The sequence below is a fragment of the Schistocerca americana genome, chromosome 6 (genome assembly GCF_021461395.2).
Source record: "Schistocerca americana isolate TAMUIC-IGC-003095 chromosome 6, iqSchAmer2.1, whole genome shotgun sequence".
NCBI classification, from domain to species: domain Eukaryota; kingdom Metazoa; phylum Arthropoda; class Insecta; order Orthoptera; family Acrididae; genus Schistocerca; species Schistocerca americana.
In genome coordinates, this window is record NC_060124.1 from 609,004,508 (window position 1) to 609,028,256 (window position 23,749).

The 23,749-nt window shown below is 42.6% G+C and overlaps 1 protein-coding gene across 1 annotated transcript in view; it reads right to left on the reverse strand.

Moving 5' to 3' along the window:
* Positions 1 to 23,749, reverse strand: part of LOC124620346 (DNA mismatch repair protein Msh6) — a 198,657-nt gene that overhangs the window by 169,756 nt on the left and 5,152 nt on the right. The window lies entirely within an intron of this gene.

Here is a 23,749-nt window from a genome sequence, read left to right on the forward strand (position 1 = left end):
AAACAAAGTTGCTATCTCCAAACTGTAAGACAACATAGATGTTACAATATAAGACAGAAAAGTTATAAAATCCTAATGTTACATGGAATCATATTCAATGCAAATACCTGATAAACTGTATACAAATGTCAATTATATCATAAATGCAATGGAAATCACATTGCAACATTAAAACAAGCTAAAATACAGTGCTCAGAATCGGGTTTAGATGCCACGGAGGGTTGATATGCATCTAAGTTATAGTAGCAAAACAATTACTGTCACGTATCAATTATATTTAAAGAAACCCTTCATATGTAAATAAAGTTTCATTACAGTGCTTAATTGGAAGCTTAGTATGTCAGTAATACTAGTATCATAACAAAGTGGAGGGGAATAAATAACAGCAGCATAACACGAAATGAGATTGATGACACACTTCAGGGCCAAACAGTGTAAGAGAAAGACATGGCCAAACCCATGCACCCACCTTGGGGAATTTCAAATTGACCACATGGCAATCAGCTGGACAAATGCTAAAGAGATCATGAACACAAAGTTCAGGAAGAACACAAGAATAGAACCGGATCACTATCTCTCAGAAGTTAAGTGCCTTTGGATTCCAAACAGGGATAGACTGCCACATATGAATAGAAGAACAGAAAACATAATGGTAGACAGAGACAAATTAAGACACAATCGATCCAGATATGAGGAAGGAATTGAACCATTCAATGAATGGGACGACAAGAAGCGAAATATGGCAAAACAGCATGAACTATGGGGAAAGGAGGAAAAGAAACGGAAGCACTGGCGATGGAACAAGGAACGTGAGGAAGCAGTAGAGACTCGCAGGAAAGCCTGTAGAGACTGGAGCAGCAAGAAGGACCCGGAAAAATGGGAAGTTTTCTTAGGAGCAAGAAAGGAAGTGGCCCGAACAATAAGATGGACCAGAAGACAGAAGATGAAGCAGGAACTGGACGAGATTGAGACCAACTCCAGGAAAATCAACAGCAGACACTTTTTTGGGAAATTCAAAAAGAGTCTGATAAGAAAGAAGAGCTGGCTGCCAGTGCGAAGGAGAACAATCGGATTTTTGCAGAGCACTTTCACGACCTGCTGAACTCTGAACCACCTGAAGAAGAGCTGGAACTGGGGACTGACACAGAAGAGAAAGAGCCACACCCTCCAACCAGGGATGAAGTCACACATGCCATAAGCGGTCTAAAGAATAATAAGGCAACTGGAGAAGATGGTATAGCAGCCTAGGTGATAAAGTGGGGAGGCAACAAAGCAACAGACAACATGATCAACATAATCACCAAATATGGAGAACAAAGAAGTTGCCAGAAGGATGGAAGAATGCAATTGTAGTACCAACACATAAGAAGGGAGACAAGAGAGTTGCTAACAACTACAGAGGAATATCGCTACTAGAGGTCGGGTACAAGGTGCTGTCAAAACTATTGCTCAAGAGAGTAGAAGAACAGGTAGAAAGTATAGTTGGTGACTACCAAGCGGGATTCAGGAAGGGAAGAGGTTGCATAGAACAGATATTTATCCTGAAGCAACTCGTAAAACATAGGGCCTTAAAAAATAAAAATACAGTAATAACCTTTGTGAACTTAACAAAGGCATATGACTCCAGCGACAAACAGACTTGTCAGGATCCTGAAGAACAGAGGACTTGATGGAACTACAAAAGAAATTCTGACAGACACAAAAACAAGGGTGAGATTCAGAGGAGCACTGTCAGAAGAATTTGAGATCAAGACTGGTGTTAAACAGGGAGATGGATTGTCACCATTGTTGTTCAATATAGCAATGGACGAAGTGACCAGGCAGTGGAGAACAACAAACGAGGAAATGGGAATACCAAAGACCCATGTGGGGGACAAAAGGAAAACAGGGCTCAAGTGGACTGCCTAGCCTTTGCAGATGACATAGCAATAGCAAGTGAGACAGAAGAAGACGCAAAGACACAACTCGACAACTTAAGTAAGGTAACCAGAAAGGTGGGACTGAGCATTGCCTATAACAAGACACAGACATTAAATACCACTGCAGACTGGGAAACACCAGAAGGCACTGTGCAAATGGTGGACAAATTTAAATACCTGGGAGAATTTATAACAGGAAGGAACAGGAGCAACGGGGGAATAACAGAGAGGATAAAGAAGATGAGGTCAGCCTTCTGCATGGCGAGAGAGATATACAATAAAAAGAATATATCCACAGAGGCAAAGATAAGCCACTACAAGGCAATGGTGAGGAATGCAGTATTATGTACTGCTGAGACGATGACACTAGGAGGAAATGGGGCAGAACAACTAGAGAAAGAAGAGAGAAAAATACAGAGAAAAATTCTAGGTCCCAAAAGGGGTGGAGAGAGGTGGATGCGAAGACTTAGGGAAGAATTGTACTGGAACATGAGAACAATATCCAGGGAAATCAGACTCAAAAGGGCAAGGTTTGCTGGACATGTAGTTACGATGAGTACGGACAGAATGACGAAGAGAGTGTGGGAAACAACAGGAAGGACAAGGGGAAAGACAGGAACCAAGTGAGCTGTTGAACTTTGGAAGGACTGGCTGGAATTGGGGATCAAGGTCAAAGGAAAGGAAAATTGGAGGAACAAATATACACCGACAAATATGCCAGAGATCAATGACAGAGAAGAATACAGGAAAAGATTATTGTGTCAGTGGAGCCAATAGGAGAAACGGAAACCGAAGATCTTGGAAGAAGAGCGGGAGAGAAGATGAGAAAGAATGAAGAGGTTCGGGGGAGAAGAAGAGGAAAATGCAGTCCATGAAGGGGCTACCCATGGTCCTACAGAGGCCATAACGGAAGAAGAAGAAGAAGAAGAAGAAGAAGAAGAAGAAGAAGAAGAAGAAGAAATGTACTCTCAAATTCGGCTTTAATGGATAATGACAACTTACGTATACAGTAGTGGGAGTACTCAGCCTATGAGTGCACATTTTGAGAAGCATATAGAAAAAAATTCTTTACATCATGAACCTGCTTAAGTAAAGACTTAAACGCATTAGACAGAATGTAGACATCAGGCTACAGATGACATATCTAATACATCAATACATGATGGTTATTTACATAACCTCATTTAACAATCACACAGTTTTCAGTAGAAAATGAGTATATGACCTGTTATTCATTAAAATAAAAACTACAACTTGAGAGTAGGAACATATTTCAAGTGAAGACAACTTGTTGACCAGAAGTTACAAACATTTTATAAATGCTTACAACAAATCACAGTGGATAACAAACCATAATATAATGTATCTGTACCACATTTGCATAATGAAGAAAGCTAGGAGGTGTAGACATTTAAATGCTAAATGAAACTTGTCACATGTATGTCGGACAACCTCTTCATATAATAAAACAAAACTACAACATTTATCATGACGACAACCCTATGGGGCCCTAGGATTCCATCTTCAAGATTGTAACCACACAATAGGTACCATTGATGAGAATATGAAAACACTACACCAAGCAGAAAAGGGATTAAGTATGAACCTTCTGGAGAAAATTGAAATCTTTTGTAACTTTATAAAAAAAACCAAATGATATTCTCAATGAACAAAAAGATTTGAAAAAATTATTCTCAATGAACAAAAAGATTTGAAAAAATAAGACTTTCTTTGAGAATTTCTCTGCAGTCTTTCACATACCTGATTCCAACCCTTAGCATGTCTTTTTCAATTATACTTCAAGATAAAGGTTTTTTTTCACAGTTGCTATTAAGGTTAAAACCTTGAAGATGGAAGCCTAGAGCACTATATGCTTGTCTTCATGATAAACTTTATAGTTTCTCCCAAAAGTAGGAAAGGTTTAGGGACTTGATAAATCAGTGCAGCTAATAATTTCGGGGGTAGTGCACCATCTGGAGGAAGATAAACATTGCAGACAGTTATTCCCTGCGTCAACCTTATCCTGACAGCAACAGCTTCAAGAGGGGTTTGAAGGGGCACAGTGTCACTACAGATTGAGTTTAGGACATAAATGCAAACTCCATCTGACACTCGATTATAGTCGCTACAGTTCCTGTAATATCCCTTATAGCTGCAGTTAGTCTTCTGCCACCGAGCAGTGTGTCAGCAATGCGCAAGTAGAAGCGAGTGACTTATTTAGCGTTTATATAAATGTTGTAGTCAGGTTGAAAACTTGTTTGAGAGTTCTTAGCACATTTGTTTAGTTAAATCCTTCAAATCACTGTGTAGTTTTGTATTTAGCAGGGGCAGATTTGCATTTTAATATCTGTGATGTGTAAAGTCACGTAGTCGTCTGTCATTTGTTTATTTCTTTCAAATAGTCTTTGTACGTTACTGACAGTACAGTTAGCCTTCTGCCGCCGAGCAGTGTGTCAGCAGTGCGCAAGTAGCAGCATTACTGCATCTACTAGGCAGTCTGGTTTTTTAATAACCGTTTGAATTTTGTGTCGAATTGTTTGCGCTCTCTGTAGATTACTTCAGACGTTCTCTGCACAACAGTATTTAGCACAGATAGGGACTGCGACTGCTGTGTTCGGATGCGGGCTGTGTTGGCATCCCTTCGCTCCCAGCTTCAGGCATTGTTGGCTTTGGTCACACAGTTTGAGGCTGCTACCAATGGGCATCACTGTGGGGGCCCAGACAGAGGTTTGTCGGGGATGGTCAGCTCATCCCATGCATCCCCCAATCGGGCTACGATTGTGGCTGCACGAGATACTGCTCACATTGAGGCTGACCCCTCACCCATGGTAGAGTGGGAGGTCGTCTCGAGGTGTGGCAGGGGCCGAAAGACATTCCGGAGGGCTGAACGGAAGGCCTCTCCAGTTTGTCTGACGAAGCGGTTTCAGGCTCTGTCTCCAGCTGATACTGATCTTCGGCCGGATATGGCTGCTTGTCCTGTTCCAGAGGTTGCCCCTCAGTCTGCAAGATCCGGGCGGTCGCAGAGGGTGGGCATACCCGATCCAGGCGGTCGCAGAGGGTGGGCTTACTGGTAGTTGGGAGCTCCAACGTCAGGCGCGTAATGGGGCCTCTTAGGGACATGGCTGCAAGGGAGGGGAAGAAAGCCAATGTACACTCCGTGTGCATACAGGGGGGGAGTCATTCCAGATGTGGAAAGGATCCTTCCGGATGCCATGAAGGGTACAGGGTGCACCCATCTGCAGGTGGTCACTCATGTCAATACCAATGATGTGTGTCACTATGGATCGAAGGAAATCCTCTCTGGCTTCCGGGGGCTATCTGATTTGGTGAAGACTGCCAGTCTCGCTAGTGGGATGAAAGCAGAGCTCACCATCTGCAACATCGTCGACAGGACTGACTGTGGATCTTTGGTACAGAGCCGAGTGGAGGGTCTGAATCAGAGGCTGAGACGGTTCTGCGGCCGTGTGGGCTGCATATTCCTTGACTTGCACCATAGGGTGGTGAGGTTTCGGGTTCCGCTGCATAGGTCAGGAGTCCACTACACACAGCAGGTGGCTACATGGGTAGCAGGGGTTGTGTGGCGTGAACTGGGCGGTTTTTAGGTTAGATGGCCTCAGACAAGTACTGAAAGGGCAACAGCCTCAACGGGTGCGGGGCAAAGTCAGGACATGCGGGGACCTAGCAGCAATCAGTGTTGTAATTGTAAACTGTTGAAGCTGCGTTGGTAAAGTACCGGAACTTCAAGCGCTGATAGAAAGCACCAAAGCTGAAATCGTTACAGGTATGGAAAGCTGGCTGAAGCCAGAGATAAATTCTGCCGGAATTTTTACAAAGGCACAGACGGTGTTTAGAAAGGATAGATTGCATGCGACCAGTGGTGGCGTGTTTGTCGCTGTTAGTAGTAGTTTATCCTGTAGTGAAATAGAAGTGGATAGTTCCTGTGAATTATTGTGGGTGGAGGTTATACTCAACAACCGAGCTAGGTTAATAATTGGCTCCCTTTACTGATGTCCCGACTTAGCAGCATTAGTGGCAGAACAACTGAGAGAAAATCTGGAATACATTTCACGTAAATTTCTTCAGCATGTTATAGTCTTAGGTGGAGATTTCAATTTACCAGATATAGACTGGGACACTCACATGTTTAGGACGGGCGGTAGGGACAGAGCATTATACTGAGTGCACTATCCAAAAATTACCTCGAGCAATTAAACAGAGAACTGACTCATGGAGATAACATCTTGGACCAACTGATAACAAGCAGACCCGAACTTTTTGACTCTGTAAGCGCAGAACAGGGAATCAGTCATCATAAGGCCGTTGCAGTATCCCTGAACACAGAAGTAAATAGGAATATAAAAAAAGGGATGAAGGTTTATCTGTTTAGCAAGAGTAATAGGAAGCAGATTTCAGACTACCTAACAGATCAAAACGAAAATTTCTGTTCAGACACTGACAATGTTGTGTGTTTATGGACAAAGTTCAAGGCAATCGTAAAATCGTTTTGACTGGCACGTGCCGAGTAAAACTGTAAGGGACGGGAAAAACCCACCGTGGTTCAACAACAAAGTTAGGAAACTAATGTGTAAGCAAAGAGAGCTTCACTGCAAATTTAAACACAGCCAAAACCTCTCAGACAAACAGAAGCTGAACGATGTCAAAGTTAGCATAAGGAGGGCTATGCATGAAGCGTTCAGTGAATTCGAAAGTAAAATGCTATGTACCGACTTGACAGAAAATCCTAGGAAGTTCTGGTCTTACGTTAAGTCAGTATGTGGATCGAACCAGCATATCCAGGCACTCTGGGATGATAATGGTATTGAAACAGAGGATGACACGCGTAAAGCTGAAATACTAAACACTTTTTTCCAAAGCTGTTTCACAGAGGAAGACCGCACTGCAGTTCCTTCTCTACATCATCGCACAAACGAAAAAATGGCTGACATCGAAATAAGTGTCCAAGGAATAGAAAAGCAACTGGAATCACTCAACAGAGGAAAGTCCACTGGACCTGACGGGATACCAATTCGATTCTACAAAGAGTACGCGAAAGAACTTGCCCCCCCTTCTAACAGCCGTGTACCGCAAATCTCTAGACGTACGAAAGGTTCCAAATGATTGGAAAAGAGTACAGGTAGTTCCAGTTTTCAAGAACGGTCGTCGAGCAGAAGCGCTAAACTATAGGCCTATATCTCTGAAACCGATCTGTTGTAGAATTTTAGAATTTTTGCTCGTGTATCATGTCGTTTCTGGAAAACCAGAATCTACTCTGTAGGAATCAACAAGGATTGTGGAAACAGCGATCATGTGCGATCCAACTGGCTTTATTTGTTCATGAGACCCAGAAAATATTAGATACAGGCTCCCAGGTAGATGCCATTTTCCTTGAGTTCCGGAAGGCGTTCAATACAGTTCCGCATTGTTGCCTGATAAACAAAGTAAGAGCCTATGGAATATAAGACCAGCTGTGTGGCTGGATTGAAGAGTTTTTAGCAAACAGAACATAGCATGTTGTTCTCAATGGAGAGACGTCTACAGACGTTAAAGTAACCTCTGGCATGCCACAGGGGAGTGTTATGGGACCATTGCTTTTCACTAAATAGAGGGAAACATTTCACGCGGAAAAAATATATTTAAAAACAAAGATGATGTGACTCACCATCCGAAAGCACTGGCAGGTCGATAGAAACACAAACAGACACATACATCCACACAAAATTCAAGCTTTCGCAACGAACTGTTGCCTCGACTGACATCTCTGCCCAAACTCTTTGTCTTTAAATATGTCTGCTTGTGTCTGTATATGTGTGGGTGGATATGTGTGTGTGTGCGCGCGAGTGTATACCCTTCCTTTTTCCCCCCTAAGGTAAGTCTTTCCGCTCCCGGGATTGGAATGACTCCTTACCCTCTCCCTTAAAACCCACTTCCTTTCGTCTTTCCCTCTCCTTCCCTCTTTGCTGATGAGGCAACAGTAATTTTGTGTGTATGTATGTGTCTGTTTGTGTTTCTATCGACCTGCCAGCGCTTTCGGATGGTAAGTCACATCATCTTTGTTTTATATATATATATAGTGTCGGAAGTTCCATGTGGTTTTTCGCGGATGATGCTGAAGTATACAGAGAAGTTGCAGCATTAGAAAATTGCAGCGAAATGCAGGAAGATCTGCAGCAGATAGGCACTTGGTGCAGGGAGTGGCAACTGACCCCTAACATAGACAAATGTAATGTATTGCGAATACATAGAAAGAAGGATCCTTTATTGTATGATTATATGATAGCGGAACAAACACTGGTAGCAGTCACTTCTGTAAAGTATCTGGGAGTATGCGTGCGGAACGATTTGAAGTGGAATGATCATATAAAATTAATTGTTGGTAAGGCTGGTGCCAAGTTGAGATTCATTGGGAGAGTCCTTAGAAAACGTAGTCCATCAACAAAGGAGATGGCTTACAAAATACTCGTTCGACCTATACTTAAGTATTGCTCATCAATGTGGGATCCGTACCAGGTCGGGTTGATAGAGAAGATCCAAAGAAGAGCGGCGCGTTTCATCACAGGGTTATTTGGTAAGTGTGATAGTGTTACAGAGATGTTTAGCAAACTCAAGTGGCAGACTCTGCAAGAGAGGCGCTCTGCATCGCGGTGTAGCTTGCTCGCCAGGTTTCGAGAGGGTGCATTTCTGGATGAGGTATCAAATATATTGCTTCCCCCTACTTATACCTCCCAAGGATACCACAAATGTAAAATTAGAGAGATTCGAGTGCGCACGGAGGCTTTCCGGCAGTCGTCCTTCCTGCGAACCGTACACGACTGGAACAGGAAAGGGAGGTAGTGACAGTGGCACGTAAAGTGCCCTCCGCCACACACCGTTGGGTGGCTTACGGAGTATAAATGTAGATGTAGATGTAGAACCATGTTTCCTGGAGGGGAATGCAAAAAGCAGCTTAACAGTTGCCATAGCTCAGCCAGGCAGTGGAAAAAGCTGCCACAATTCCACTGGAGGATGACGTCATTGTGAGACTGGTAAGGCATGGAACATTCAATGAGACAGTTTAGGCCTCAGGGTCACCTGCTACCACTGACTTATTGCCTGAGCAGTCAGTATCTATTGTGTCTGAGGGACCGGCGAGATCTAGGTACTCAGCGGATGCCAGTATCTCCACTTTATCCCCAGGTAGCGGTGGTGTGGGTGCCACTGCAATTTCCTTGGTCTTAGGTGTCTTCTTTTTGGACTTTTCTCACTGCTCCTTGGGTTTCTCTGGCTTGGAGGGCTTCACTGATTCAGTCTTCGGGACAGAATGATCCTGAAGCTCTACGACCAGCTGCTTTTGGGCACTTCAGCCATTGGCGGCCGCAATCTTTTCCATTAGCAGAAACCTGGGAAAGGAGTGACCGAAGGGGTCCCTTCCTGGCAAGAGGTGCCGAACAAAACTTGTGCTTCTCTGGCTGAGAAGTGGGGACTTGTGTCCCGATGGTTGGGGGGTCAGTGCTCCTAAAGTAGGTAGTGTGGGAGCAACAGGGGGGGACGTGCCCCCCACCATCAAGGGGAAAGGTATAGCCTCCTGGCTCTGAGAGCCAACTGGAATCCGTGGAACTGATGGGGCAACAACTGTTCTTGTAGTGGCGGCGTATGAGTTGGTAATAGCCACAGGATGTAGGTGCGCGTATTTTCTCCTAGCGTCAGTCGGTCCAGGGTCGTGTGTTCCACGATTTTCCTCTCTTTCTGTAAAATCCTGCAGTCTGGCAAGCAAAGTGAATGATGCTCTCTGCAGTTGACACAGATGGGAGGCAGGTAACATTGATTACTGGGATGTGATGGACATCCACGATCTCGACATGTGACGCTGGAAGTACAGCAGGAAGACATATGGCCGAACTTCCAGCACTTAAAGCACCACATTGGGGGAGGGATATATGGCTTGACATCACAGCAGTAGACCATCACCTTTATATTCTAGGGTAAGGTGTCACTCTCTAAGGTCAAGATGAAGGCACCGGTGGCAACCTGATTATCCCTCAGACCTTGATGGACACGCCACACGAAATGAACACCTCGTTGCTCTAAAGTGGCGCGCAGCTCATCGTCAGACTGCAAAAAAGGTCCCTGTGGAACATAATACCCTGGACCATATTTAAACTCTTATGTGGCACAATGGTAACAGAAACATCCCCCAACTTGTTACAAGCGAGTGAAATCCGTGACTGGGCAGAGGATGCTGTTTTTATCAAGACTGACCCTAATCGCATTTTGAACAAGCCCTCCACCTCCCCAAACTTATCCTCTAAATGCTGTACAAAAAACTGACTTCATCAAAAAAAAGGCAGGGTGTATACGTGGACAAGGAAAAAAAATTCCCGGATTTTTCCACGATTAAAAATACACTTTCTCATGGGTGAAACGAAACTCATGGAAAAAGACACGTTTTGGAAATATCTTTATGTGCAGCAACATGTATGCTGCGTACCCGTATTACGAAAGTATATGTTGGAATTCCACCAAACACATCATGTTACTTTCTGAATCATTGAAATTGAGATTGCGATGTGCTTCTGTAAGCCAGTCATAGCTCACGTCACGTGATCTCGCCAGCCGGTGACAGCGGATACTCAGAGCATAGGACATGTGATGTAGTCAGCCAACAGCAACATCACTGTTAAGTAGCCCGAACACACAAACAGGGAAAGTTAACAGTTTAAATTAGTATACATAGTGTTGCTACAAGAAAAGAAAAGTGTTCACATATAATATTGGTCTCTAAGGTTAATAAGCAGATAGAGAAGCTAAGCTTTCACATATAATGTTGACCTTCTATGCACGTGTTACACTTTAACACTTAAATTTTTAATAATGACATAAATGTCTGATCTTCAGGGTTCGAAATTCTTCTAAATGGCTCATCATCAAAAAGTTGATTTTTAAATGAGAGTCAAACGCTCTGTGATTTAAGAAATTCATAGTACATTCTCGCACATAGTTCAACTTACATAAAAGGATATTTACTTTGAAAGTAACACTTTTCAAACCACCATTCGCAATACTTTCCCGCGACCTGTTAGAAATAGGTTTGTTTCAGCAGTTGCCAGAGAGTGCAGATAACAGGTGACACCGCGCTTGCGCAGCTACCATGATGAAGGAAGCCCATTATGTACTTACTTGTAAAACATTGAAAAATCATAAAATTATGTCATAAAAAGAAACAAGACATCAAAGGATACTCCAAGACCATCGGAATTTTGTGAACCATGCTAAAATGTGCACATTTAAAATGCATACTTAAAGTGCACATTCGTATCTCCAGATTCCCAAACAAGTAGATCTCGACATGATATTAAGCTTTTCAGTGTGGTTTTCGGGGTGTAAATTTTCTTGGAGCACCAGTACTGTATTATATCACGTTTGGTTCTTTCTTATGGCATAATGTCATACGTGCTAGAAGATGAAAATGTGCACTTGAAATGCAGCGAACGGTTGAAACTAACCAGTACTGTGGAATTAAACATTTTGTTTCAAATTGATTGACTGCCTCTGCAGAAAAGGGTAATGAAAGTCAAATTTCTTTAGCAAACAGACAAAAATAACTTCATTGTTCTGCAAGGAGATTGATGCTTGACTGTCAGAAAGGTGGAAATAAAATAAAATCTGAAACTAATAACAAATTTTAGTCTTTCGTAATTACGTGAATGTATTTTAATTCACTTGATAGCTCCCAGCCACAGATATCCATTTTGTTTTTATTTGGCATGAAAGTGAACGAAGGAAAACAGAAAAATTACTAAATGTAAACACGGGTCATGTGGAGACTACCCACTATAACTCAGATTGCTCTGCACATCAGCCCCGGATCTACGATATTTCCTAACCGGGTCGATACTAAAAAAAAAAAAAAAAAAAAAAAAAAAAAAAAAAAAAAAAAAAAAAAAAAAAAATCGTATAGCCCCGTCCCCTTTTGCCTGTGGAAAGTTTATTTCTAGATGCGACGAGGATTCTCATGACAGAGACATCACGTACACTATCCACGCATTCAAAAATCAACTTATGATTCATTCAGAAATCAACTTAAAATGTGTTCAAAACCCAACAGGGATGCGTTTAAAAATAATATGAATAATCGATAGACGAACATACGCTGGATGCTAAGCGCTTTGTGAAACAAGTTTTTTTTCCTCAAGAATATACATTTGGTGCCCCCTTTTCCCGGTAGCATGTAGCTGAGACTGCTTGCACAGCCAACAGCCACTTTCCTGTAGACAGAAGCAGGAGAATCTACACTGAAACGCAACTCAACTGCGCATGTGCATGAGCCCGCTCGTAACTGCTAAGACAAATCTAATGTAAACAGTTGTTACTTCATGCTCATCGAAGGCAATTTGTTGTTATGAAGCATTGCATAGTATTCCTAAAGCCTTTGACATATTTTGTTGTTGGCAGACACTTGCATGAGCACTGTGTGTCATCGTCATATATAGCGCATTTCCTTTGCAATTTAAGTTATTTCGTTTTTTTTTCTCTTGTGTATGTTTTATTGTTTAAGTGTTATTTTGCAGTAGTGGGACACAGTAGTATCCTTTGTTAGAGTATAGGTTCATACCAGTCAAAATTACAAAAATTGAACAGAAAACTGAAACAATGAAAAATTCCCAAAATTCGAGTTTTTCTCGGATCTCCCGGGTTGTATACACCCTGAAAGGAGTCCCCATCAGTTCTCAGACATACAAGGTACCGGAATGAATAAGGTTCGCTGCCATACCTAGCCTGGCGCTCCTTCCATGGTGTGGCCAGTGGGGGAATGATGTAGTGTCATACTTTCTTGCATTGTACTGAGACTTTGAACACTTAGAGACTGCTGGTGTTTGATCACCAGCACGTGATTACATAGTACGCTTCGTCGCTAATCATCCGCACAGATGCCACCCTCTCCGACCAGTGGGCCTTCCCCACGGGCACCACCCAGCCGCAGCAAAGGCCACCTAGCAGGATAGCCATTGCCGGGAGTCCCGATGCCCCCCAGGATGACGGGCATTTGCTCCTTGGCATACGTGGGGAGTTAATGGCACAGGCATCAGCAGAGCGATCCCTGTGTTGTCACGGGGCTACAACCAACAGGGTACATGGCGGCCCCACCACAATGGACTGGCTACTGTGCTGGATATGAGGTGCAAAGAATTCCATGGTCCTCATCGGCACAGAAAACGACACTGCATAGTGGGTGGAGGAAAACACACCCAGAAAGGCATCCTCGCCAGGCCGAAACGTGAGACTCCTTTTAGTCGTCTCTTACGACAGGCAGGAATACCTCAGGCCTATTCTAATCTTTAGACCCGCAGGGGCAACATACTCTTTATGTCCATCTGGCATGTGCTGTGTTGACATTTACACATGAAACCATACAAAATTCAGCTACTACAAGCTCTCTCTGAAGGTGACAAACAACAACATGTGGAGCTGTGTAATTTTGTTCTTGGCAAGATGGAGGTTGACAGTTTTCTGCCATGCTTAGTGTTTAGTGATGAGGCAACATTTCATTTAAATGGAAAGGTGAACCGCCATAATGTGAGAATATGGGGTATGGAACAAGCACATGAAGCTGTACGACATGAGAGCAACTCTCCAAAACGTAATATGTTTCATGCAGATTCGCAGGAACTGGTGTATGGTCCATTTTTCTTTGCCGAGAACACTGTTACAGGAAGCAAATATCTCAATATGTTTGAAAACCTTTTCCCACAGTTGGAGACTGATTCAGATGACTTCATTTACCAACAGGATGGGGCACCACACTGGTATCTGGAAGTGCGGGAATTTTTAAATCGAAGGATTTACTGAACGATGTATCGGTTGCACTGGTTCAAATGATTTGGCCTTATATTACTAACCTCCAAGGCCACCAGATCTGACTGTATGTGATTATTTCTCATGGGGGTTTATAAAGGACTCTGTTTATGTGCCTCTGTTACCAACAACAATGAATGAACTGAGACATCACATAACAGCAGCTGTGGAAGCTGTAACTCAAGACAGGCTCACTATAGTGTGAGAACAATTTGAACACTGCATTGACGTATCCCGTCCATCTCAAGGGGGGCATATTGGGGATCCATGAAAACGTATGGGGGGGGGGGGGGAATGGAAAAAAGAAGGTTTGCGTTTCCCTTTCATCAAAAAACTAAGATTCATTGTACATGTTTATTAATATCAGAAATCAAACAATGGAAAATCCAGGATGGAAAGTAATAATATTATGAAAAGGAAAGTTGCTACTCACCGTACATGGTGTACATCAAGTCCAGGAACACTTTCCATTATTTATTTCACAAGAACCAAATGTTGTACAGATATCATACGTACGCCATTTTGAAGAAAAAACCTGAAAGTTTTTTTTCCCTCTCTTGTATACTACCACAGCGTACTTTGGTAATTTTCCGATAGTCAGCGCTAGTCACAAACATGGTGAGTTCAGGTGCAGAGCGAGGGTTCTGTGTGTTGGAGTTTGACAAAAGTACCAGATCTCACTCCGTGTGTCTTTTTTCTGTGGGAACACATTAAACAACTGGTGTATGTACCACCTCTACCAGGTGATGTAGCAGAGCTCCGGGAGAGAATACAGGAAGTGACTGCCACAGTTGACGATGCCATGCTGGGACGAGTATGGCAAGAATTCGATTACCATATTGACTTCAGCCGGGTAACTCATGGTTTGCATATCCAATGTTTTTTTATACAAACATTCAGAGTCTCTCTTCAAAATCCAATATGTATGACATCTGTACAATGTTTAGTTCTTGTGCAATAAATAATTGAAAGTGTTCCCGGACTTTATGTATGCCCTGTATAGCGGAGATGCTGAGTCGCAGATACACGCAACAAAAAGACTGTCGCAAATAAAGCTTTCAGCTAGTAAGGCTGTAAAATAAACCAACCACACACACACACACACACACACACACACACACACACACACACACACAAATCTCAACCCACACACACGACCGCAGGTTAGATGTCTAACCTCCAATACTTCACTGTCCGCCATTGGGAAAGGTAGTGTTCAATTGTGGCAAGTGCATGGGCATGAGGGATGTTGCTGTATCAGGAAGTGGTGTCAACAGCGACCAGTAGGGAACTTGAAGTTACAGGGGTGGGGATGGTGGAGAGTTGGTGATGGAAGGGGTTGGTATGTTTCATGTGGTACACTAGGTTACGAGCAATTGGTTGGACGCGTTTGTCAATGAGGACTGAAATCCTTTCAGTGGGTGACAATAACCACCTACAATAGGGCATCAAGGATTGTTGGGGTTTGTGAATTTTGGGGAACATTTGGAAGGTCGGTGTATGGGGTGTCATAGGGATTAGGAGGGAAATAGATTCAGGGGAGCGATTCTGGGAAGAGCGTAAGGCTTTGATCAGGCACTGGAGTTAATGTTGGATTCCTGGTATGAGATCACTCTGGCAGAGTTTATACGTGGACGAGTCAGAAAACTGACAAATCTTCGACCAGTACTCACAGTAACTGTCACCACAATGATGGAGCCTTCGTCTGCAGGGAGGATCAAAATCTGTTTTGCAACTGTGTATGGCTGTTCTCTCTGATGCTGAAAGCTTGGTGTTCTTAGGAAGGGACCTGGGAAAGGATGGTGAGGCCAAGTTGGATGAGAGGTATTCCTGGGAGGTGACTGGGATGGTTAGGTGGGAGAAGAGAGGATAACAGTTATGTATGGTGGTACGAACTGCGTGAGGCAGGTTCAATGCTGGGATTAAGTTGGCTTTGGTTGGTGGGATTGGTGGCAAAGGAGTGTTTCCAATGCAGGAATTGGAAAAGGAGAGTAGGTATTTCACAAGTTAAATCTCGGTGTAGGGCTAAAAGCAAGCCTTTTTGATAGGGCTGTAACTTTTTGTGAGATTGAGGATTTTGTGGAAAGGTTAACAACAGTGTTCCAGGACTGCTTAGGCTCTAAAACGTGGAGTGTTGGGGGATGCGGTAAACTGAAATGTCTGCTAAGCAGGGACTGAATGCTATGAGGGGTTGACAAGGAGGAACACAGTGCGCAGGGTAGTGGTTGATATTGATGCCCAAAGGCAGCAACAGCACATCAGCAGGTTAGCTAACTTACAGCGGTGGTGTTTGGAATGTTTTTCCAGATGCTGGAGAGCCAGGGATTCAGTTTCAGAGACGTGACTTATACATAGTTATCTTATGGAGCAATATCTGTCCCATGGGAACGTGTTTTTGCAGTACCAGTGATGTGAGGCAGAGTTACTGGCAGAATCTGAAAAAAAGAAGGTCAATGTGGAAGGAAGGATGGGATCCAGAGAAAGGAATTTTTATGGTTACACCGTTGGGGAGGGGGATCTCATGGCTTAGGCAGCATTTAAGGAACAACATGTGGACTCGGTTTTGGCCAGGAAAAGGGATGCTTTTCTGAAATAGTACAGAAAGATGGAGCATTGTGGCAGGGAAGTTCCAGTCCTATTTAAAGGCTTCACTTTTGAATTTTACACCCAAATTTATCAATGTTGCACTCGTCAGAGACCTACTCTTCTTCTCCTGAACCCTGCAATGGAAACAGTTATTTGCCACCAATACCTCGAATAAAAGCCAAACTAATTACAGCTTTGAACCCTGCCTCTCCCATTTCATACCACCATCCAACAATTTTGAATAATCATTTTTTAAATATTGTAGAGAAATAAAAGCCTGTTCCCAAGAAATAAGTGGGATTCTTAGCCACATATGTAATATCTCTCTGAAGCAGGTTATTTTCCCAGATAGACTGACGTATGCCATTGTTAAACCACTGCTTAAAAAAGGGGATATGTCAGATGCCAACAACTACTGCCCAATCTCTCGTCTGACTGCCTTATCCAAAATTCTTGAAAAAGTAATGTATTGTACAGTAGCTTCACACCTTCTTAAAAATAAAGTTTTAACAAAATGTCAGTTTGGTTTCCAGAAGGGTTTTTCAATGGCAAATGCTATATATACTTTCACTAATGAAATATTAAATGCCCTGAGTAACCAGGAGTCACCCGTTGGGACCTATCTAAGGCTTTTGATTGTGTAAATCACGGAATACTTCTAGCTAGATAAGCTCAAGTACTGTGGTATGAATGGGACAGTGCTCCAATGGTTTAAATCATACCTAACTGGAAGACTGCAGTAAGTTGAAATAAGCAGTTCGCATAATATGCAAGAAACTATTGATTTCTCAAACTGGGGAACAATCAAGAATGGGGTGCCGCAAGGTTCGGTCTTGTGTCCTCTGCTGTTCTTAATATATATTAATGACTTGCCATTCTATATTCACGAAGATGCAAAGCTGGTACTTTCTGCCGATGATACAAGTATAGCAATCACACCCAACAGACAAGAATTAACTGGTGAAGTTGTAAACGATGTTTTTCAGAAAATCATTAAGTGGTTCTCTGCAAATGGGCTCTCATTAAACTTTGACAAAATGCAGTATATACAGTTCCACACAGTAAATGGAATGGCACCATTAATAAATATAGACTTCGATCAGAAATCAGTAGCTAAGGTAGAATATTCAAAATTTCTAGATATATGCATCAAAATTTCTAGGTGTATGCATTGATGAGGGGTTGAACTGGAAAAAAATACAATGACGATCTGCTGAAACGTTTGAGTTCAGCTACTTATACTATTAGCATCATTGCAAATTTTGGCGATATACACCTCAGTAAATTAGCTTACCATGACTATTTTCATTCTCTGCTTTCGTATGGCATCATATTCTGGGGTAACTCATCATTGAGTAAAAGAGTGTTCATTCTACAAAAGCGTGTAATCATAATAATTGCTGGAGCTCATCCAAGATCATCCTGCTGACACTTATTTAAAGAGCTATAGATCTTCACTGTAGCCTCACAATATATATATTCACTTATGAAATTTGTTATTAACAATCCAAATGAATTCAAAAGTAATAGCAGTGTACATGGCTACAACACTAGAAGAAAGGATGATCCTCACTACTCAAGGTTAAATCTAACTTTGGCTCAGAAGGGGGTAAATTATGCTGCCACAAAAGTCTTTGGTCACTTACCTAATAGCATGAAAAGTCTGACAGATAGCCATATAGCATTTAAAAGGAAATTAAAACAATTTCTTAATGGCAACTCATTCTACTCATCAGATGAATTTTTGGATATAGTAAGTGGGTAATTTCCCCAACCCCTCCCCAAAAAATAAGAAAAAATAAAAAAAAAATAAAAAAAAAAAAAATAATATAAAGTGTCATGCAATATTTTGTGTAATGTAATATCTTGTATAGACACCTTTCATTAACCTGACATGTTCCACATCATTACGAAGTGTCGTATTCATGATCTATGGAACAAGTACTAATCTAATCTCTAATCTTAGATCCCCCCCCCCCCCCCCCCCCCGCCATTCCTCCCACCTAACCATCCCAATCACCTTCCAGTAATTTCTTATCTCTAACTTGACCTCACCATCCTTCCCAAGGTCCCTTTCTAAGAACAGCAACCTTTCAGCAGAGGAAAGGACAGTCATAAACAGTCTGAAAATAAATCCTGACCATTTCATCCACATATACACACTGCCAGAGTAATCCCAACCCAGAAATCCAACATAGTCTCCAATGCCTACTTAAAGGATTACGCACTTCCCAGAACCTTTCCCCCCCAAAACCATTTCCCTCCTCATCCCTATGACACCACACACACCCCCATCTTCCAAATGCTCCCCAAAATTCATAAACCCAACAATCCTGAATACCCCATTGCAGGTGGTCATTGTCCCCCACTGAAAGGATTTCACTAGCCTCCCTCATCAAAGACATCAAACACTCAACTCTCCATCATCCCAACCACTGTAGCTCCAGATTCCATACTGGTCACTGTTGGCACTACTTCCTTATACACCAACATCCCTATGCCTATGGCTATGCCGTAACTGAATACTATCTTTATATTTCCCAATGTTGTTTGGACTTGAGATGCACTACCTCATTCCTGGTTTACCTAACTAACTTTAGTGTGCTACATACCTAGTTCTCCTTTGAAGGGAAGGTGTACAAATAAATCTATGGCATAGCCACGAGCACTCGCATGGCACATTTCGACGCCAACCTGTTTACTCGGCATCTACAAGAAGTCTTCCTAACCTCCCAAAACCCAAAACAAATGGTCTGTTTCAGGTTCCCTGATGATTTCTTCATGATCTGGACTCATAATCAAGACACCTTATCCTCAATCCTTTGCAACCTCTGCACGTTCTATCTCAATCGTTCCACCTACTCCTCCTCAACCCAGAGTGCCACCTTCCTCTTGAGGCTTCCATCCACACCTCTGTCCACATTAAACCGATCAACAGTACCTGCATTTTGACAGTTGACATCCCTCTCATGCAGCCTTACCACCTATGGATGACATATCTGCACCGACAAGAACTCTACCTTTCCCCGTATGCTGAAGGTCTCACCAAGGCCTCCACAGACAGGCACTATCCCCCGGGCAGAGTCAGCGAACTGATTTTCCGTGTCCATTTCTCATCACTTTGTCAATCCTCCTGTCACACCCAAGAGGCAGCTACAAAAGATTGCCCCCTTCATCACCCAATACCACACCAAACTAGAACAACTGAACCACATCCTTCATCAGGGTTTGATTGGCCGTCATTGTGCCATTAAATAAGGGATATCCTACCCAAGATCCTTCCCACCTCTCCTAAAGAGGAGTTCCGTCACTCAACTAACCTCCACAACATCCTAGTCCACCCTTATGCCACTCCCAATCTCAAACCCTTGCCAAAGGGATCCTATGCCCGTAGAAGACCCAGGTGCAAGACTGGCCCAATCCACCCAACCAGCACTTTCTATTTCAGTCCTGTCACAGGTTTATATTACCCCATCAAAGGCTGGGCAACCTGTGAAAGCAGCCATGTTTCATAATAGTTCAGATGCAACCATTGTGCAGCTTATTATATTGGTATAAACGTCCATCAGGATGAACAACCAATGCTAAACTGTCACCAAGAGCATAGCAGACCACATTGTGGCACAACATGTAGCTGAACATAACATGCTTGATTTTAGCAGCTGCTTCACAACCCGAGCCATCTAGATCCTCCCTTCCACCACCAGCTTTTCTGAGCTGCACAGTTGGGAGTTATCCTTAAAACATATTCTCCTCTCCCAACATGATCCTAGTCTCAACCTATGGTAACCTACTGTCGCAACATCCTCCACCCAACAGCCTCGTCTGTCACCTCCTCCCCTTCCACATTCCCTCACAATCTTTGTGTACTGCCCTCTGTCAATGTACCCACCTGGCTGTTCCCCTTCCATGCTCCTCTCTATTTCTGCTACCGGTTTTCCCCCCCACACCTCAAGTCCTGACACTGTGCTTGGCAGTCTTGTCCCTGCACCCCCTCCCCCCTCCCCTCAGACAGCACTCTTCTCTCCCCCCTCTGCTGCATTCTGGTCGGAACTGTCAGTGGTAATGGTCATGCACATGTGACAAGTGCTTCCTGAGTGAATGTGTGTGTGTGTGTGTGTGTGTATGTGTGTGTTTTCTTAGCTGAAGAAGGCTTTGAGTGAAGCTGTAATGGGTAACAGTCTTTTCATTGTGTCTGTCTGCAACAGAACAGGTCTTCTTTACAGTGAGTGGCAATCTAGCTTTTCCTAATGTTGCTGATATTCAAACCTGGAGTTTCCATTGTTCTGGACTTTTCAGGTGTATTCACAACCCGCTACATCCCTCCCTAACTTCAGCTAGCCACTGCCACTGCCTCTTGACACTTACTATAACTTCAATAGCAAAGATGAGTGAAGTACGTAACTAAGGAGCACGTGGCCCCAAGATGCTGTAGTAATGATAGAGAATATTTGGCTCTGAGAAGTTACAGGCATGTGCAAATAATTGTCATGTATCAAGTGCTCTTTATTCCACTTTCTTCATGCTTAAATGTTGTGAACTATTGTTGTTTAATGCTGTTAAACCTGTTTATCACATTATAAATATACATGTATCTGAACACAGAACAAAGTCAGACAAAGATGAGATGACTTAACGAACGAAAGCGCTGGCAGGTCGATAGACACACAAACAAACACAAACATACACACAAAATTCTAGCTTTCGCAACCAATGGTTGCCTCGTCAGGAAAGAGGGAAGGAGAGGGAAAGACAAAAGGATATGGGTTTTAAGGGAGAGGGTAAGGAGTCATTCCAATCCCGGGAGCGGAAAGACTTACCTTAGGGGGAAAAAAGGACAGGTATACACTCGCACACACACACATATCCATCCACACATACACAGACACAAGCAGACATTTGTCTATAAAAAAATAGAGGGAAACATTCCACGTAGGAAAAATATATCCAAAAACAAAGATGATGTGACTTACCAAATGAAAGTGCTGGCAGGTCGACAGACACACAAACGAACACAAACATACACACAAAATTCAAGCTTTCGCAACAAACTGTTGCCTCATCAGGAAAGAGGGAAGGAGAGGAAAAGACGAAAGGATGTGGGTTTTAAGGGAGAGGGTAAGGAGTCATTCCAATCCCGGGAGCGGAAAGACTTACCTTGGGGGAAAAAAGGACGGGTATACACTCGCACACACACACATATCCATCCACACATCCCCGTCCTTTTTTCCCCCTAAGGTAAGTCTTTCCTCTCCCGGGATTGGAATGACTCCTTACCCTCTCCCTTAAAACCCACATCCTTTTGTCTTTTCCTCTCCTTCCCTCTTTCCTGATGAGGCAACAGTTTGTTGCGAAAGCTTGAATTTTGTGTGTATGTTTGTGTTTGTTTGTGTGTCTGTCGACCTGCCAGCACTTTCATTTGGTAAGTCAAATCATCTTTGTTTTTGGATATATATATAATAGAGGGAAACATTCCACATGGGGAAAATTTTATCAAAAAAAACAAAGATGATGTGACTTACCAAACGAAAGCGCTGGCAGGTCGATAGACACACAAACAAACACAAACATACACACAAAATGTATATATAAAATTACATGGAAAATTATGGTTGAAAATTACGAACTATTTAGGAATAAATGAGCCAACTCACTGGAAGCAGAAGCATGTGAGTGAGTGAGTGAGTGAGTGAGTGTCATCCCATTTACATAGGGCTCCCATAACTAGATTTTGCAAATCAATTTCCCAAGTCCGCTTCTGAGTGTTCATGTAAACACTTCAAAATCGATTCTGGAAATCTACTACTGGTTGCCAGTTTCCCAATTCTGTAATCGATTTTCACTTTCATGTGAACGCAACAGGTTTTGAAACGCTCTTGGGTTGTTAGGTTTCATCTTGTTTCCAAAAATTTTTGGCCAATATGGATTAAGTGGCTTTTCGATACAGTGAAGGATAAGTAGAAATATTAAACTGAAGCTCTTTACAACTCGTCTAATTGAAGAGAAATAGTGATCGTGCCGACTAAATAATAAACTGTATTGGCTGTTTTCCAGGCGCCATATTTAACCGTGCGAGCAAATCCGCTTCAGACCTAAACATGCAAACACAACAGCAAAAAATGGAATTTTAAAAGTCGCCGCCCCCCCCCCCCCCCTCTCTCTCTCTCTCTCTCTCTCTCTCTCTCTCTCTCTCTCTCTCTGTGTGTGTGTGTGTGTGCGCGTGTGTGTGTGCGCGTGTGTGTGTGCGCGTGTGTGTGTGCGCGTGTGTGTGTCTGTGTATACAACATGCATACATGATTGTTCCTAGAAAAGCTCTGTACCTCCTGTTTGTGTATCTGTCGATGGCACAGGATATAAAAAACAGATTTTTCATACATGTGGCCGCTCCCATTGTGTATACTTGGCGTATCTTACCCTTTGTATATATTTAATTGCTGTTGCCACACAGAAGTGAACATTTTAATCACATAAGTTACTTTTAAAATAACCTCAGGGCACCATAAAAACAACATACAATAACACTCCACATTCCTGGAATTAACGTTCACCAGCCATTTAGATTTTTTATCACCTCGTCAAATTTGCTATGTTGACAATGTTAATTTGCTCCCGATTTCCCATTAACATATTTATAATTTTCCCACGATTTACGCTTTATGAAAAAGTGTCCGTGGAGAAAAAACTGAAACAACTGATGTGTAAAATGACGCTGGCAAGGCGTTAGCTGTCAAGCAATGTTCACAAACTTTACATCATTAAATTTCTTGACACCAGGGCACTCTACACACCACAACTGAACCGATAAATGGGTTACAATTCATATCGTATCTCCTGTCACTGCCAAGCTCTAGAATTGGCATGGTCACTGATGGGAGTAACAAGGTTCATTCAAATAAGGGTATCATGAACAATCGCAATCATTTCCAAAGTGACTACTGTGCATGAGTAGTTTCATGATTGTTGTGATCATTGTGACATCTTTGTCGAATAATATTTAGCGCGTTTCGTGATTTGACCACTTGTAACACTGACACTTTTGCTCAGTTTGCTTTGCTCAAAGCCTCAAATGTTTTTGGTTTAAACACAGCACTAGTGTCGTATGTTTTCATGCTTAGCAAGATGTTTTTCTAGAATTTATTCATGTTATCAAGTGCAAGAGTTATGTAGGTGGTTTCCTGCATATTTGACACTCACAGTACCTGATAACCCCATAAAGCCAAATACAGTGCAAAGAGACGCAGAACAACGCATATGCTAACACCACATAGAATACTTACGTAAATGTTTGCACTTGACAACGAGAATAAATTCTCTAAATGCATCACACTAAGCATGAAAAATAAGTAAGTGGCACAGTGTTTCACTATTTAAATAATGAAAGAGAGCTGTAGGATTTCCAAAAACATCGATTATGA